The 15,865-nt window shown below is 46.6% G+C and overlaps 1 protein-coding gene across 8 annotated transcripts in view; it reads left to right on the plus strand.

Annotated features, from left to right (window-relative positions):
* The window catches only part of JAK1 (Janus kinase 1), a 143,199-nt gene that overhangs the window by 42,093 nt on the left and 85,241 nt on the right, over positions 1-15,865 (plus strand). The window contains exon 1 of one of the 8 annotated variants that reach the window (XM_008534493.2): positions 15,521-15,666. The exons of the other annotated variants lie outside the window; for them this stretch is intronic. The gene's annotated coding sequence lies outside the window, so the exon portion shown is untranslated. Of the gene's footprint in view, positions 1-15,520; positions 15,667-15,865 lie in introns of those variants that run through there. 8 annotated transcript variants of the gene reach the window in all.

The following is a 15,865-nucleotide window of genomic DNA, read 5'->3' on the forward strand; positions in this document are numbered from 1 at the left end:
TGGATTATCTTGTCAAGCCCTTTGCCCATTTTATTATTGGTGTGTTTGTATTTTTCTTTTTGATTCTTTTTTTGTGGGGGGAAGATTAGCTCTGAGCTAACATCTGCTGCCAATCCTCCTCTTTTTTGCTGAGGAAGACTGGCCCTGAGCTAACATCCATGCCTGTCTTCCTCTACTTTATATGTGGGATGCCTCCCACATCATGGCCTGCCAAGCGGTGCCATGTCTGCACCCAGGATACAAACTGGTGAACCCTGGGCCGCCGAATTGGAACGTGCGCACTTAACTGCTGCACCACCAGGCTGGCCCCCCTTTTTGATTTTTTAAGGCAGTATGTGTTAAGGATATTACCTTTTTGTCATGTATGGTACAAATATTTTTCTTCAGGTTGTCTGCTTATATATTTAGGGTCTTTCGATACAGAAGGTTTATATTTTCATGAACTCACATCTATCAAACATTTCTTTATAGGGTTTCTACTTTTGGTGTCATGTTGCGGAGGCCTTGTGACTTCTCTGATTGTCTGAGTATCTCTAGCTACACTTAGTATTCGGTGTGTTCGGTGTTTTTAAATGACGGGACGTTTATTTTAGTCTTTGGTGTCAGAGGAATGCTGGCTTTCTTAGTATTTTTCCTAACTGGCTGTCTCATTGTCCCACCACAAAAAAAATCACTCTTCCCACTGATTTGAAGTCCATGTCTTTACAGTTTGTTCTGTTTTCTGAAACGCAGTTGAAAATTTATGCTCAAGTTCTCTAGAAAGGCCCTTAGAGCTCTGGACTGTTCAGGCAGCTGGTGCAGGGTGACGTCGAGGAGGTAACTTGACCTCTCTGACTCGACTTCTGTGAAATCACATCTGACCGTCGGCCAGAGTTGTTAGTGAGGGTCTGATGAGAGAATGGATATAAGTCAAGAAGAACCATGTAGAGAGTGTTTATAATGCTGCTAGTTCGGAAGGGCCAGGTACTGTTGAGGCAATGCCATCGTAGTTAAAACTAGTAACGTGACATAATAAAAGGTTACATTTTGTCTTTTGGAGGAATTAGAAAAACTAACAAAATAGCTTTTCTGGCTGTTAAGTAATTTCCCATTAGCCAGATAGAACCCAATCACTAAAATAAAAATTGGTGTGTTATACTTTTTTTTATCTTGATAGGGATTAAATACAGTATTTGATGTCCTTAATGATTAAAAATAAAAAGCAGGGGCTGGCCCCGTGGCCGAGTGGTTAAGTTCTTGCGCTCCGCTTCGGTGGCCCAGGGTTTCACTGGTTCGGATCCTGGGCGAGGACATGGCACTGCTCATCAGGCCATGCTGAGGTGGCATCCCACATGCCACAACTGGAAGGACCCACAACTAAAAATATATAATCATGTACTGGGGGGCCTTGGGGAGAAAAAGTAAAAATAAAATCTTTAAAAAAAATTACAATAAAAAGCAAATGTAATGCTGCATTTAACTTTTCACATGATGATTTTCTCTATTTGGTCCTTTTCTTTTCCTTTATTTTTTATAAATTAAGACAGTTACTTTATTTTGAACAAGAAAGTGGTGTAAGCAGCTGGAAATGTGCCTCGTAATACAAGAGGTTCTTCCCCCATTGTGCTCCACCCTGAGATAGAATTTTGGGAGAAAAGATGTCTTATGTCTGTTAATTGGTTAATTATATTATCTCCTATTTCTCATTCTTCGAAGGCAGGCATGACGTTGACTGATATCTGGCTTAAAGTCTAAGAATCATGTCCAGATGGAGCATGCTAAATAGTTACATTTTGGGAGATTAAACTTTCATTTGTGTTAACCTTGAATGCATGTGCTAACACAGGGCTACCGAACCACTATTTTTGACTTAAAGAAAGTAAATGTGATTTATCCACATTTTCACAGTTCCTTCCATGTAAAAGTCAGTTTCCTTGTTCGTTTTACTAAAAATATATTCTGTCGGCTGGCCCGGTGGTGTAGTAGTTAAGTTCACACACTCCACTTTGGCGGCCTGGGGTTCGAGGGTTCGGATCCCAGGCACAGACCTGTGTACTGCTTGTCATGCCGTGCTGTGGTGGCAGCCCACATACAAGATAGAGGCACAGATGTGTGATAGATGGCACAGATGTTCGCTCTGGGTGAATCTTCCTCAAACAACAAGAGGAAGATTGGCAACAGATGTTAGCTCAGGGCCAATCTTCCTCACACACACAAAAATAATAAAATAAAAATAAATAGAAAAAATATTCTGATGAAATAGTCTTGCAAAGGAAAGATAACCTAGCTTTGCGTCTTCTACAATAAAAAAGCAAAGAGTAAATGATTACTTTTCTGCTCAGTTATGTTTAGGACCTTTGCAAGTAGTGTATTAGTCTCTAGAGAGCACCACTCTGCTGCCGTGCCAGGACTTCCACGTACTCTCCTCGAGCATCACATGCTCCACACTTGTTCTCCAGCACACAGCCGAAGAAAAGAGCGTAGTTGTTTTCATTCAGTGTGAAGCAGTGAGAAAGTCCTGTAGGAAGTGTTAGCATGTCTTCTTTCTCCATGAAAATCTGGATCCACTGGTTCTCTTTATCTTTATGTCAAAATAGTCACTTCTATCCAAGATATATCAAATTGCATCATTCAAATGTTCCTCCTAAAACATCTTAATCTTTTTTTCTGTTTTGGTAGTATGTCTCTGCATGTAGTCATTATGTTCATCCAGAAGTAGTTTCTCTCTCTTTGGACTTTATCTGATTCTGGATCATTCTCGTGTTTATCAGCAGCCTGTTTTCAGTAACAGACTCCAGGCTGATGCGGTTGCTCCGGGCTGACTGGCCTTCAGTTGGTGGAGCCTCCTCTGGTCCCTGCACCACACCTTCACCGTCTTCCCTGCCTCGCCTGGAGAGTTGCCTGCCAATCCTCGGGGGCACTGGTGGGACACGGTGACCTCAGGCTCTTCATCTGGTCTGCAGATTCAGACATTCCCACTAACCTTAGAGAGTCAGGTACCTGGATTCATGGTGGGGATCTGAGCGTAGCTGAGTTCAAGACCGTGGATAAGTCATTTCATGTCTCTGAACTTTGGTTTCTTCATCTGTAAGACGAAGCTCCTCTGTAGGAGTTTGCGTGTGATATCACAGCTCTGAGGCCCCCTTTCCAGCCTCAGTTGCCCTGATGGCAGGAGCAGAGGACTCTGAAAGGGGTCCAGTTTTTTATATTCTAATCATGGGAAATTTGAGATAATTGTTGACTGACATTACTTATTTTTGTCCCTAAAATAGAAGACAAATGATCTTCGTTTTACCTTTCGTTTCTGATTATTGTCAGAGTAATAAGCAGATAGGCCTCAATGAAAGCCCCAAATGAAAGAATTTCCAGTAATGTTTTTGCATCCTATATTTAAAAATGTTTCCATAGAATTAAGGAATGAATTTTTTTTTTTCCAGATGTGGATGCAGGTTACAGTAAATTCTTGACTCTTTTGAACCCATAGGGATGAATCATTTTGGGACAACCACGTTTTCTAGATGGATGAGAGTTTATTTTTGTAATCACCACATTTAAAAAGCTTTAAATTCATGTGCCACATATATGACGGTGGTCCCGTAAGATCAGTACGATAGAGCCTAGATGTGTAGTAGGCCATGCCATCTAGGCTTCTGTAAGTACATTCTGTGATGTTCGCACAACCACGAAATCACTTAGCAACGTGTTTCTCAGAACGCCTCCCTGTCGTCAAGTGACGCGTGACTGAAGTTTGATGAAAAAATTCAAAAATGTATTTGCTGTGTCTTGGCATGGAGGTAACTGAATACAGTTTATTTTTCCTTACTAATCAGGCTCAATTTTGAACGTAGGTTGTGCTGAGCACTGTTCTGACAGGGGCATAGTACGGTTTGGGGTAGAAAGACCTGGATTTAAGTTTAAGTTTGACCACTTATTTACTCTGTTGCCTGGGGATAGCAACCCCTTCTTAACCTCACTTTGCTCATTTTTTAAGAAATTGAGATTGAAAAACTTGGTATAGACTAGTCTTCTGTAAGTGATAGCTCTCCTGGTTATTATGATAGGGAAGCCCTCCGGGGCCTGTTAAGTTGTGTATATTACACACACACACACACACACACACACAGTATATTTGTTTCATACTAACTCGCTTTGGGCTAGAATTCTTGCACTTTCTATACTTTTCTAATCAACTTCCCTGTTTTCGCTTCTTAAGAAGCAATCAGTGTGCCTGTGTTTGGGAGCTCTTCCCATAGGATTTGTGGCCTTGTCAGCATCTAGTCACTCTTAGTATGTACACAACTCAAGAGAAGAGGCCTGGCAGCGTGTAATGTTCGTGAATAATTGTGTGAAATTTCTGCAGCATTTCCTCTGGTGAACTCATGTTTTGTGTGTGTTTCAAAACAGTAAAGCTCAGCACCATTAAAACACTAGTATATTTGCACACGGGGCCTTCCTTTAGAAAGGAGTAGTGTTGAGCCACTCAGCAGAGAGTCATGTAGGCCAATTTGTTTTTCTCTCACTCCCCTCCACCTTTTATTGACTTGCGTGGCATGCATATACCCATGGTGTAGTATGTCTCAGTCTCAGTTTCAGAATACAGATTGAAACCATGTGGTTTTCTGTGTGTGTTTTTAAGCCTTGTATAGGGATTGTATCCATGAGCTTGACCCTATAAATTACACATCTACCATGTGCTCAGTAATCCTTGTGCATTGGATGGTTTTATCCCCATTTAAAGGTAAAGGAACCAAGATTTGGAGAAATTAAGTGCCTTATTGATTCGCTTTATCGATGATTACTTCTTGTCTGACTTCAAAGCTCGTGCCTTTTACCGTTAAACGTGCTGTCTGTTAGCTCCAAACTCGTGCAGACTGTGAGGCTCTTGTGACTTGGGTGGGTGTGTTGGAGTTGGTGTGGGCCTGGCGTTTACACTTCTTCCCTGTCCTGTGAAGGAGCAGCACGCCGCTGTCCGCCCTTCCCAACCGCGCAGTCACCCTTGGAGGTGTGTGTTTTAGCTGAGAAACGTGAAAGTATATGATCTGGTGTTAAGAAACTGTTTCCTTACTGGTATTCATTTAGAGCTAATTCTGTTTGCGGCTTTATAAATGGTTCTGGTGTTGAGGGAAGTAGAGAAGATAAATAGCTCTGGTGTTGAGGGAAGTAGAGAAGATAAATAGCTCTGGTGTTGAGGGAAGTGGAGCACTAAAATCAAGCTGAAACATGGCCACTAAGCCCAAACTAGTCAGACCATCTGTGAGCCTCCTTACAAGGCTGACTGAGGAGCTCGGCCCAAGCCTCCCCTTAGTTCAGGCAATGACTTGGAATCAGGGGTGCAGACAAGTACAAGTGCTTCTGGGTATTTTTTTTCTAACTAGCCCTAGTTTATGGGCCAGAGAATGCTGCTGTCCCATTCTTACCAGGCCAGGAGTTGAACAGAGCCTTTCTGTTCTTAATGGAAAAAAAGACATAAAATCCCAGAGTGCGTCTAAAAATTTTGACTAAAGTTTTTCTTTACTTAAGGGCCATTTCTTATGTTTTTGTATAATTGAACTTTGAAAAAATTTTTTTATTTTGAAATAATGATAGATGGGCAGGAAGTTGCAGAGATAGTACAGAGAGGGTCTTTGTTGTTTAATTGAGCTTTAACGTAAGTGATATGCTTTCTTCTCTCTTTAAAAATTTTAGACTTATGGAAAAACTTTCTAAGATGAAAGGTGCTCAGTGTTGGGTCTCTGAAACTTCTTTTGAACTAGTTTTCTGAATGACTTCAGGTACAACTGGAATAATGGCTGAAGTGTAGACGGCGCTGGTCGGGACTGTGCTGTGTCGTGAGCATGAAGTGGTTTCCCTGGGGGCCAGAAGCACCCCTGGAAGGAGGAGAGTGCTGTGGAGTCCTCTGGGTGCTACAGCCTTGCTCTCCTCAGCCTTTGAGTGCCTGTTGGTGCTCAGGGTTTTGCAGATCGCCGTAGTAACCCTGAAGCTACAGTTGTCAAAGTAACAGGTGATGGCTGGGAGCCAGCTTGGCAGCCGGTCAGCTCCCCAAATAGCTGAGGTTGCTCAGCCTTCGCAAGGTCCTGCAGACCAGCCTACGCGTGGGGAGGGTCAGCCCCGTACAGATATTTGATCTTTTTTAACAGTCATTTGAAGGGTTTTCTTAAAAGGCCCGAGCCTCTGTAGGCACTTAGATGAATTGAGATATACTACTTTGTGTTCTTGTTCATACTTACTCGATTAAACCACATGCAATTACCATTTTTGTAGGTAAAAAAGTAGTCAAATGTTGGAAGTTTCATATGATTCAACCTAATGTTTTCTGCTGTCACATTGAAAGTTCTTAGGAATGTGAAATAGCATGTTTTCAAGGAACCATTGCCTCCGCCTCTTCGCAGATGGAGGAGATACGACACTTACTGTTTTCATTGGGTTAACGAACTTCATCCTCTGGACAGTCATGGGGTGGGGGCTAGTATTTGCCTCCTTTTCGGCATCACCGCTAATGAGTTGGGGAGCTGGGTTCACCCCCTGGCAGTCTAGTCATGAGGCTGTCCTGCTTCTCAGCACTTCTGTCGGCCCCACCGCTCCCGTCATACTGTGAGAGTCCTGGGTGTCTGGGCAGCTGACGGGCAAGTGACGTAGGTGCGTCTCTTTGACTTCGTGGGAGAAAGAACTTAATTTTCTCCTAAAAATGAAGGAATTCTTCCACAATACAAGAGTTTTGGGGACTTACCGAGGATACTCTTGCAGTCTTTGGGCCTCTGGAGTTGAAGGTGAGGCTAGAGACTTGTTGGCCCTAATAGTGAAAGCATAAGCTCATGCATCGCTGAACCATGGGATGTTCTGAAAAATGTGTCACTCAGTGATTGCATCGCTGTGTGAACCTCATGGAGTGTACTTATACAAACTAGATAGCACGGCCTCTTATACCCCTAGGCTGTATGGTACTAATCTTATCAGACCATCGTGGTATTTGAGGTCCATCGTTGACCAGAACATTGGCTTGTGGCCATGACTCCAGATGGTTATTGCCTTGGAACAGGAAGGTGGATGTTTGTTTGGTATAGTCCATTCCGACCTTGCAATCCTGTGGTTCTCTGATAACCTCCTGCCTCTGCTCTGCGTTGCTCAACCTCCGATCCTGAGCATGGAGGGAAAGGAAGCAGCTCAGCCCATGAGGTAGTTTTATTTAGAAACTGCTCATTGGCCTCTTGCTTGCTGAGTCTCATGTTGATATTGGTGGAGCGAGGCTGGGGGATAGAGAACTGGGCCCCATAGGAGCTTTGTGCAATGAGGGGAGAAGGGATGTGTCCCTGGGCCGTTTGTTTCTGGGGCAGCTGTCTTAGGTATTGAGACACGTGGAGACCTCTTCTAGGTCCATCCTCCTGGATCCTGTCGGGTCCACTCCAGCCTTTCCTGATGTATTCGTACATCAGTTCTGGCTCTGGCGTCCATTGAACAAGGTTGTAAAGGCTTACTCACTGGCTTTCCAGGGACTTTCCCTCTGCTCCCTAAGCATCAGACATGAGTCACCATGGTTGCAGGTGATTCTGTCATCTTCTCAGGTATTCTGTCTCAGCAGGAAAGGCTGGACTAACAACGAGTGACTACGGGAGACTCAGAAGACTTCCCACTCAGGCTGAGTAGGAGGAACAGACAGGCTGTTGAAGACTTGGTTTAAAATGAATTATGATCACTCTTCCTGGTTTCATCCTCTGATGGTCAGAGGAGGGAGAAGGTCAGAAATCTGTTTTATAGGATTTTTCAGGACCCTCCAAGGCTGGTGCTTTAGGTTGGTCCCAGTGGATGTGACCAGTTTAATTTGTTTGGTGGTGTCCTTCCCAAAGATGTCAGCTGCATCTGCATTCCTATTCGCATTTCTAGAGGGCAGTCAAGGGAGAAGCTCCCTCATTCCTGTCTTAGGAGGGATGGGGAGGGGAGTGGTATATATTCCCATGGCTAGGAGTGGGTTGGTCTTCAGGTAAGTTAGTATCATAAGTTGATCATGAATCTTCTAGCAAACTGTTATGTTCTTGGGAACTCTGGATGGTCCTGCTGGTGGGCATTCATTCATCCGTTGAGCACCTACCATGTTCTAAGCACTGACTGTGAGAAATAAGAATGAATAAAGCACAGCCTCAGCCCCTCACCTGGTCTGGTGGGAGATATTTACAGTGCACACGGGCTAAGGTTGTAGTGACACGTTTAACCAAGGCCTGTGGAGGCTCAGAGAGGAGAGTGAGGACGCTTGTCTGGGGGTCAGAAAGACTTCACAGGCCGGGTGAGGCATTTGAGCTGGACTTTGAGAAACTGAAGCAGAATTCTTCAGGGCCAACAGATGGGAAAGCTGTCAGAAAAATCTCAGGAGGACAGTCTTGGGCACAGTCAGGATTGAGGGGGCGCTCCTGGGGGTCCATGACTTGAGAACCCTGCCCTCCTCATTTTGTAACTTGAACGCCGAGCTCCCCCTTAACTGTGTTTTCTTTGTTGTTCTGTGGATTCATCATGACGAGTCACGGCAGCTTCTGTTTGCAGCGATGCCAGGTGCTGCTGGTGAGAAAGCAGCCCAGCTGCTCACCGCCTGGTTCCCCTGACTGGGGCTGCCCATGCCCCCTTCTCAGAACCAGCCCTATATGTTGTGCCTTTGTGTCATTTATCGAGCAGGCTTCTTAGGACCAGACTGGAGGACCTTTGAGTGGTGCCTCTTGGGATCCCACTGAAACCCTCCCTGCTCAGTGAGCTCACTTGGTGACCCGGAACAGAGGCTGCGTATGGTCCTTTCCTGTTTCTCTGTGTGTTTTCTGGCTTCCACCCTGGGTTTTGGTCAGCATTTATCTTTCCTCCTGTTTAGAACTCTTAATAGTGTCTGGGTCACTTTCTGCCAGCTCCCCAATTCCAGAGGTGGACCTGAGTCAGGCCCTTGGCTGTGTGTCTAGGTAGTGTGTATTACTTGAGAGTATCCATATTTATATGGTAATTGTACCCTCCGTAGTGCCTGAAGATCCCGAAGAGCAAGGCAGGTTTGAATGACTCAAAGTTACTCACTTTGGTATGAAATGAAGAGAGTCCAAAGGCAAACCGAGGATTCTTTGAAAGCAAAAGCTTTCTTTAGAGCGTGTGTTTGACGAAGCGGATGGATTACTATTGTGGTGCCAGAAATATGCTGTTGTGTTTTTAGCTCTGCATCCTGCTGTGCCGTCAGGGACGTGAGGATCCTTTGAAGTGAGTTCTGGCACCGTGGTTTTGTAGAGACAGTTGGTGTGGCAGAGAAGCATGAGGAGGGGGGTGTCCAGTGTGTCCTTTGAGTTGCTGTTGACAAGGAGCGTCGGTCCATCAGCACGCTGCCCCGCCGATCGTGAGGGGCGGACGCAGGCGGGAGCCGGGAATGTCCGGGCCTCGTGAAAACATCTGTGAAAGGTGTTTTGGAATCCTGCTTTTAGGCAGTGCTGTGCGAATCCCTCTGAAGTTTCTTCACGTCCCCTGGAAACCTGTCCTAGAGAGGGACACGCCGCTCTGACGCAGAGATTCCCGGGGCTGAAAAGCGCTGCACTTGTGAGCAGCTTTGCTGAGCTGGAGGTTGGTCAGATCTGAGTCTGGCTGGCGGCCACGGTTATCAGACAGCTTCCTGAGTCCAGGTCATCCGGGGGTTTGGAAGTTCAGAGCGGGGATGGGAGCCCTGCGTTCTGCCTCCTCCCAGGCGAGGGAAGGGTGTTACCAGCTGTCGGGCTTTCAGTAAAGCTGAACTTCTTCGCACCTGGGTTTACTCATCTGTAAAATGGGCTAAGAGTGGTCCCCACCTCGTGAGATGGTTCAGGATCGGATGAGTCAGTACAGGTAGAAGGCTCAGCAGGATGCCGGATGCATTTGGCTCACACCGATGTAGTGTGTGTTTATTTTCCTCGTTATTTCTTATTTGAGGTTTCCACGACGTTCTGTACTCACTTCAAAAACATAAGTCTTTCTGTGGCTTTGGACTCCATCAGCAGTGGCTTAAGAATTCTTCCTGGGAGGAAGAAACCTTTGGTTCCTGGTAGTTTTTTAAATTCCCTTCCTTGCCCGAGGGGTGGTGCAGCGAGAGGGCAGTGCGGAGTGCGCCGTCGGCAGGAGCAGGTGCGTGGTGGCAGGCAGGGGGCGCCAGCGCAGACGCGTGCTGCCCGCGCAGAGTGGGGCCGTTGGGGTTATTTGATGTTAGAGTCAACGGTTCTTCTAGTTGCCACTTAAGAAGATGCCGTAGCCTTGGTATGAGGAGAAGCTGAACAGGGGTGATGAGAACTCTCCGTACTGTCTTCGCAGGTCTTCTGTAAATCTAAAATTAGTTAAAAATAAAAAGTTTTAAAAAACCAGGGGAAACCAGGAGTTGCTCATTGGTTATAGAATTTCAGTCGTGCAAGATGAAAACAACCGTGTGCAGTTAACAGTATTGAATGTACGCTTAAAAATTGTTAAGCGGGTAAATTTATGTTGTGTGATTTTGCCACTGAAAAAAGGAGAAGGAAAAAAGGCAAAAAAAGAAAGTTTAAAAAAAAGCCCTAGCAACAAAGCTGGCACATGGCGCCATGTCTGGCACGTACTGGGTGCTGAGTGAGTGCTTGTTGGGTCCACGAGTGAGTGAATTAGGTTTGAATCTAGTAACTGCATTTATACACACGTGACCTTTGGCTAAATTATGTCTTTTATGAATCTGCTTCTTAGTTTACAAAGTGCAGTAAAATCTATCTCATAGAGTTGGTGCGAGCATTAAATGAGGTTAAAGAACCTTATCAGGGGATCCAGTACATGGCAAGTGCTCTGAAATGTAGCTGTTATTCTTCTTCCTCTTAGCGATAGTATTGTTGTACTCTGGATATCCCTTTTTTTTTAAAATCCACTGTCCACTTTTTTGTACATTGAGGTTGCTCTCAACCTTTTACTCTTGTAAACACTACTATGATTAATAGCCTTATAGCTCACTCTCTGTGTGGAGACATTATGTTTTCGTAGCATATATCTCAGGGAGTCGCACGTTACCAGATTGCCTCCAGAGGGATTGGGAGAAGTTGTCTTTGCCCACAGCAGTGCAGGGAACAGAGTTTTGATAGACATGGGAGGGTGGGGGGCAGGGAGGGGTCCCTCCACAACAGAGGTGCCCTCTTCGCAGTAACGTTAAAGGTCGAGGGCCCCTCTGCGTGCTGGCCTGAGCCCCAGATGGTGGTCCTCCAGGGCACAGCCGATCAGCCTTGTGCCAGATAGCTGAGTGCCCCCACGCCACGGTTGCGGTTTGTTGATGACTTTCTCGCTGTGGCTGAAGGAGAGGAGACTTGATGCTGGGCACGCAGGGTGGACAGCTGCCCTGGCTGTGCAGAGCCATGCTGTTGGCAGATCGGGGAGCAGAAATGGAGCGTTTTTGCTTGGCCCCCCCTCCCCCGGAGGTTGTAGTCTGCCTGGAGTGTGGTGAGCCGGGTGGGCAGGTGATGGAGCCCTGATGAGAAATGGCCTTTCCCCTGACTGTTCGAGCTGGAGGAGGGCTTTGAGTGGCTGGTGCGATGGTTTTTGACGCTTTGGAAGCCAAGGATCTCTACTTCAGATTCCTCAAATGAGGTTCCACGTGGAACCTCAGTGTACTAAAGAGATTAATTTTATGAATTCAGACTTATAAGTACCATATTGACTTATGGAAAAGTCAGGGGAACAGTGGAGCTGATTTAATGAGCACTGAGTTTTGAGTTGGGTTCAGCGTGGCAGTCCCAGTGATCTGCCAGTTTTATTACCCAGTTTATTTCTGAGTTTAGTGTTGGTTGCAGTATGGAAAAATCCGATTCACTTGGATAAATAATTGCAGATCGTTTACTAATAGCTCACCTTGCAGTTTCAGGATCTCTTCAATTAAATTGGCCCAGAAGCCTGAGAGAACAGAACTTTTATGCAGGTGGAATCGCCCCGTGTGAGCCACGCTTCCGTTCTTTGTGTCTCGGTGTAGATAGATGATGACGTGCTCACCCTTCAGTTCCGCGGCAGCCGGTGGGGGTTGCGCGTGTCACTGCGTCACTGGCTAGTCCCCTGTGATGGGAGGGTGAGCCCAGATGTGCCTGGGCGGTGCCTGGCATTTCACTGACGTGATGCAGATGTGCTGGAGGAGCCTCCTCACTGGAGGCATTTAGGGAGCCGACGAGTATAGGCCTGCATTTAATAATGGTCTTCCAGCTTCCTTCAGAATCAGTGACATATTTATGCGATGTTCAAATATAAGCTCAGAATTGGTGAGAGAAGCATTATTCTGAGGTCTGCAGAAGGAAAATGCAATCACGTTGGTGATCTTCAGTGGGTTAAAATTTGCTATAAAATTGAATTTGCTGGGGATTTATTATAATTTCAGAAATTGTTAAAATATATCCTAAAAGTGAGATTTGAGTAAAATTTTTCCCTAGAATTCTGTGGCACTCGCAACCTTTTGGTTACTTAGATCATGCTTGAAAATCCCTATTTGTTACATATCACAGCCTCACTCATTTTATAAATGATGAAATTGAGGCCTAGAGATGGGGAGTGACTTTCCAAAGGTCACTCTGCACGTTTCTGGGAAAGCTGGGAAGAGGAACACTTGGGTCTCTTTCTGCTTCTCTGTGCTGATTTTCTCTCCTAACTGGACTTCCTGAGGGGTCAGGAAGCTGGGGAACTTCAGTGGCCTCTTCCCCCTAGTTTTGTGTGTGCATGTGTGTAGGCACATGAGTGCACTCCTGTGTGCCCGCTCGCGCACTAGTCACCGAGAGAGCCAGCCTCAGGTAAGAGGGTGAAGTGTGTGGAGTCCGGGGTCCCCAGGCTGAGCCTGCCCGTCCTGGCGGTTCTACTCGTCCTGAGTCTTTCTCACCACATTTGCTGTGTGAAAACGTCATCTTCTCAGGACTCACCTCCCAGGCGTCTCTGCTCTGACAGGTAGTAGCTAGTCTGATAAACTCGTCTCAGTGAAAAGGTGGGGGGAACTGCCTGGTACCTCTCCCTCTTTTGTATAATCATAAGCATCTCACGGAGTAGGATGCTTTCACCCCAAGTGGCTGTGCAGGGGCACTGGGAGCATGGGAGGATGTTCTTAGTAGTGTCTTTCGTGCCTTTAAAATCCCATGCTATAGAGACTCAGCCTTAAGAACTCAGACTGACCTTCCTCAAGGCTGCTGCTGATCTGTGTGTTGCCTCTGTGAGAATTAGACAACAGTGTCTTGTCTGGGTGGGACCCCCTGCACCAGGGAGCATGGCCTGGCTAGTGGAAGGCAGGCGGGTTTTCAGCCATAATTCCCTGCCCTCACTTGGGCACTCCTGGCCGTGTACGACCTGCCCAGCCGTTCGCTGTAGTCCTGATCCTGCCTGTTATCTTCCAGCCAAATAGAATGACTTTATTGTTTTGCAATATACAGAGAACATACGGATTTACTCATGGTGGGTGCTTAATAGATGTTTTGGTTGACTGATAATTCAGAGTTGACCAAATACAGAAAATGGCACTTTGCTGGGTGACACCTGCCCTCATAGTGGCACTGATCACCCAAGTATCCACAGATACTTCTTGAGCACTTACTGTGTAGGAGGAGGCAGGGTACCAACAAATGTTTATTTAACGTTGATTATATGCCAGGCCCTTGGCTGGATGAAGAAGACGAAATGATGAGAAAGACAGCCATGGTCCTTTGCCTCATCTCTAGTGAGGGAGATAGACCCCAAATCACACAGACCAATAAGGAATGGGATTCTAGGTTGTGCTAAGTGCTCTAAAGAGAATAAGCAAGGGTGTGGAGAGATACGAATGGGAGTTGGGGAGGGGAAGTGAGCGCTGGAGACCAGGCCTGGATGATGCGGGTCTTCAGGGAATGTCCCTATGAGGCAAGCGCATGATCAGACCAAAGCACGGGAAGGAGCTGGTGTGCAGAGAGCAGTCAAGGCAGCTTGGACAAAGGGGGGAAATGGTTTGGTGTATTTTAAGACCTCAGAGTATGGGCTTGAGCATAATGTGAGACGAGGCTGGAGGCAGCACTGATAACAACAGTAGCAAACCTATTTAGTCTATACTGTGTGCCAGGCACTGTGTTGAGTGCCTCCCATATAGTCACTCTTTTATTGCTGATAACATTCTTTTGACGTATGTATTATTATCCTTGTTTTACAGATGAGGAAACTGAGGCACAGGGGGCTAAATGACTCACCCAAGATTTTACAGCTGGTAAATGGTAGAGCAGGAATTCAAACACAGGCAGTCTGATTCCAGACTGCTCGTATCACTATGTTATAGTGCCAGTGGAGGCTGGACCATGCCCGGCCGCAGTTTCTTCATCAGTAAGATGGAACTAATATGTGGATTAAAGGAGGTGATTATGTAGAGTGACTGGCATATCAGTAGCCATTCATGAAGTGGACCTTATATCTAGTGATGGTGCTGGTGGTAGTGGTAGTTAGTATTGTGGCAGGATGCGGAACAGATAAGCAACTCAGGCTCTAGGGAAGGGACGCGTGTCCTGACTGCTGTGATACAAGGAGGCATGGGGTAAGAGCCTTGAGGAAGGTGCTATGAAGGCTCCTCCAGCTGGTGGATGAGGGGAGGACCTTGCTGTAAACCTTAAAGATGGGCGGGACTCACATGTACAGAGCCGATAGAAGGGGCATTTCCTCCAAGCCATCGGATGAGCAGAGATGTAGATTTGCTCAGAGCTGGAAGGTAGGGCGTGGGGCCCCAGCACTGGCCTTTCGGAGGAGAGAAGCAGGAGCCAGGTGGAGGCAGAGTGACATCAGTGGGAGCCAGTGCTCAGCGGGGCGTGGTGCATCCTGAAGCTTTGGATCTTCATCTTCAGGGCATGTAGTGTCCTGGTGTCCATGGCTTGCTTTCCAGGCCTAATTTGAGGCTCCTCTCAAGTCTCAGATTGGCCTCTGGCTGAGGCAGTGAGAGAGGAATTCTCTGTTTTGGCTTTTGTTTGACATGCTGTCTGGCTGTCTCCCAGAGGTGTCTGCCCACTTCCTGGGTCCACGCAGAGACATCCTCCTCTAGGAGGAAGCTTTATTACCCACCCCTCCAGGCAGGTTGTTTTACAGATGGTTGCAGACAGCTAACTAGCGCAGGCTTCGAAGCTGGGTAGATCAGGGCTGGAATTGCGGCTCTCTTACCACCTTTACCTTGGGCCTCGTGTTTGGGCCTCCTGTGAAGCTGAGCTTCCTGTGAAGTAGAGGTTTCTGCCATCTCATTGTTGTGGAGGGTCAAATAAGCATTTCGCGCTCCCTGCCTGAGGCACATAATGAGTGCTGAGGTGATGGTGGTGGAAGTTACTAGAGTGCATGGTGTGGCAGGCTCTAAATACTCTCAGGAAGTCTGGTTGAGCCTACTAATTGCCTTCTCCCATATTTCTGAGGTTGGCACGACTCAGTGGAGCCTGTTGAGATGGATTGTAAAGCCGTTGCCAGGCTCAGTGGGACATGATGCGACGCTGTGTGTTTGGTGTCCTGGTCTTAGGCTGTCATTACGGGGTGGGAACAATAGCATCCTTGGAAGTGTTTGTGGTGTGAGTGAAATGCCAGCAGTTTGGTGTTCCAGTCCAGTGCATGCCATCTTCCTGTGGACGGAAGATACTGACTCTGCTGTTCTGCTACCTAAGAATGGACAGAGCAGGAATTTTGGAAGAACTACCACCCAGTTCCTCAGACTTAGAGAGCAGCTGTTTAGGAGCCGAGCATAGTTCTAAGGTCAGTACACGAAACACAGAGACGGTAAGACTCCTCTTGGCCTCCCGTAGTCCGTGTCAGCACAGCTGGCTCCGCGATTTTCTCTGGGGCTTTGTTGGTTGATGGTGGGGTGAGTACCTTTGGTGTTTAGAGGGTGTGGCCAGGAGTACTAATTATCCTATAATGTGCACAGGGAGAGTCCTGTGCAAGGGAGAATTTT

This window comes from Equus przewalskii, chromosome 24, assembly GCF_037783145.1.
Source record: "Equus przewalskii isolate Varuska chromosome 24, EquPr2, whole genome shotgun sequence".
In the NCBI taxonomy this organism is placed as follows: Eukaryota; Metazoa; Chordata; class Mammalia; order Perissodactyla; family Equidae; genus Equus; species Equus przewalskii.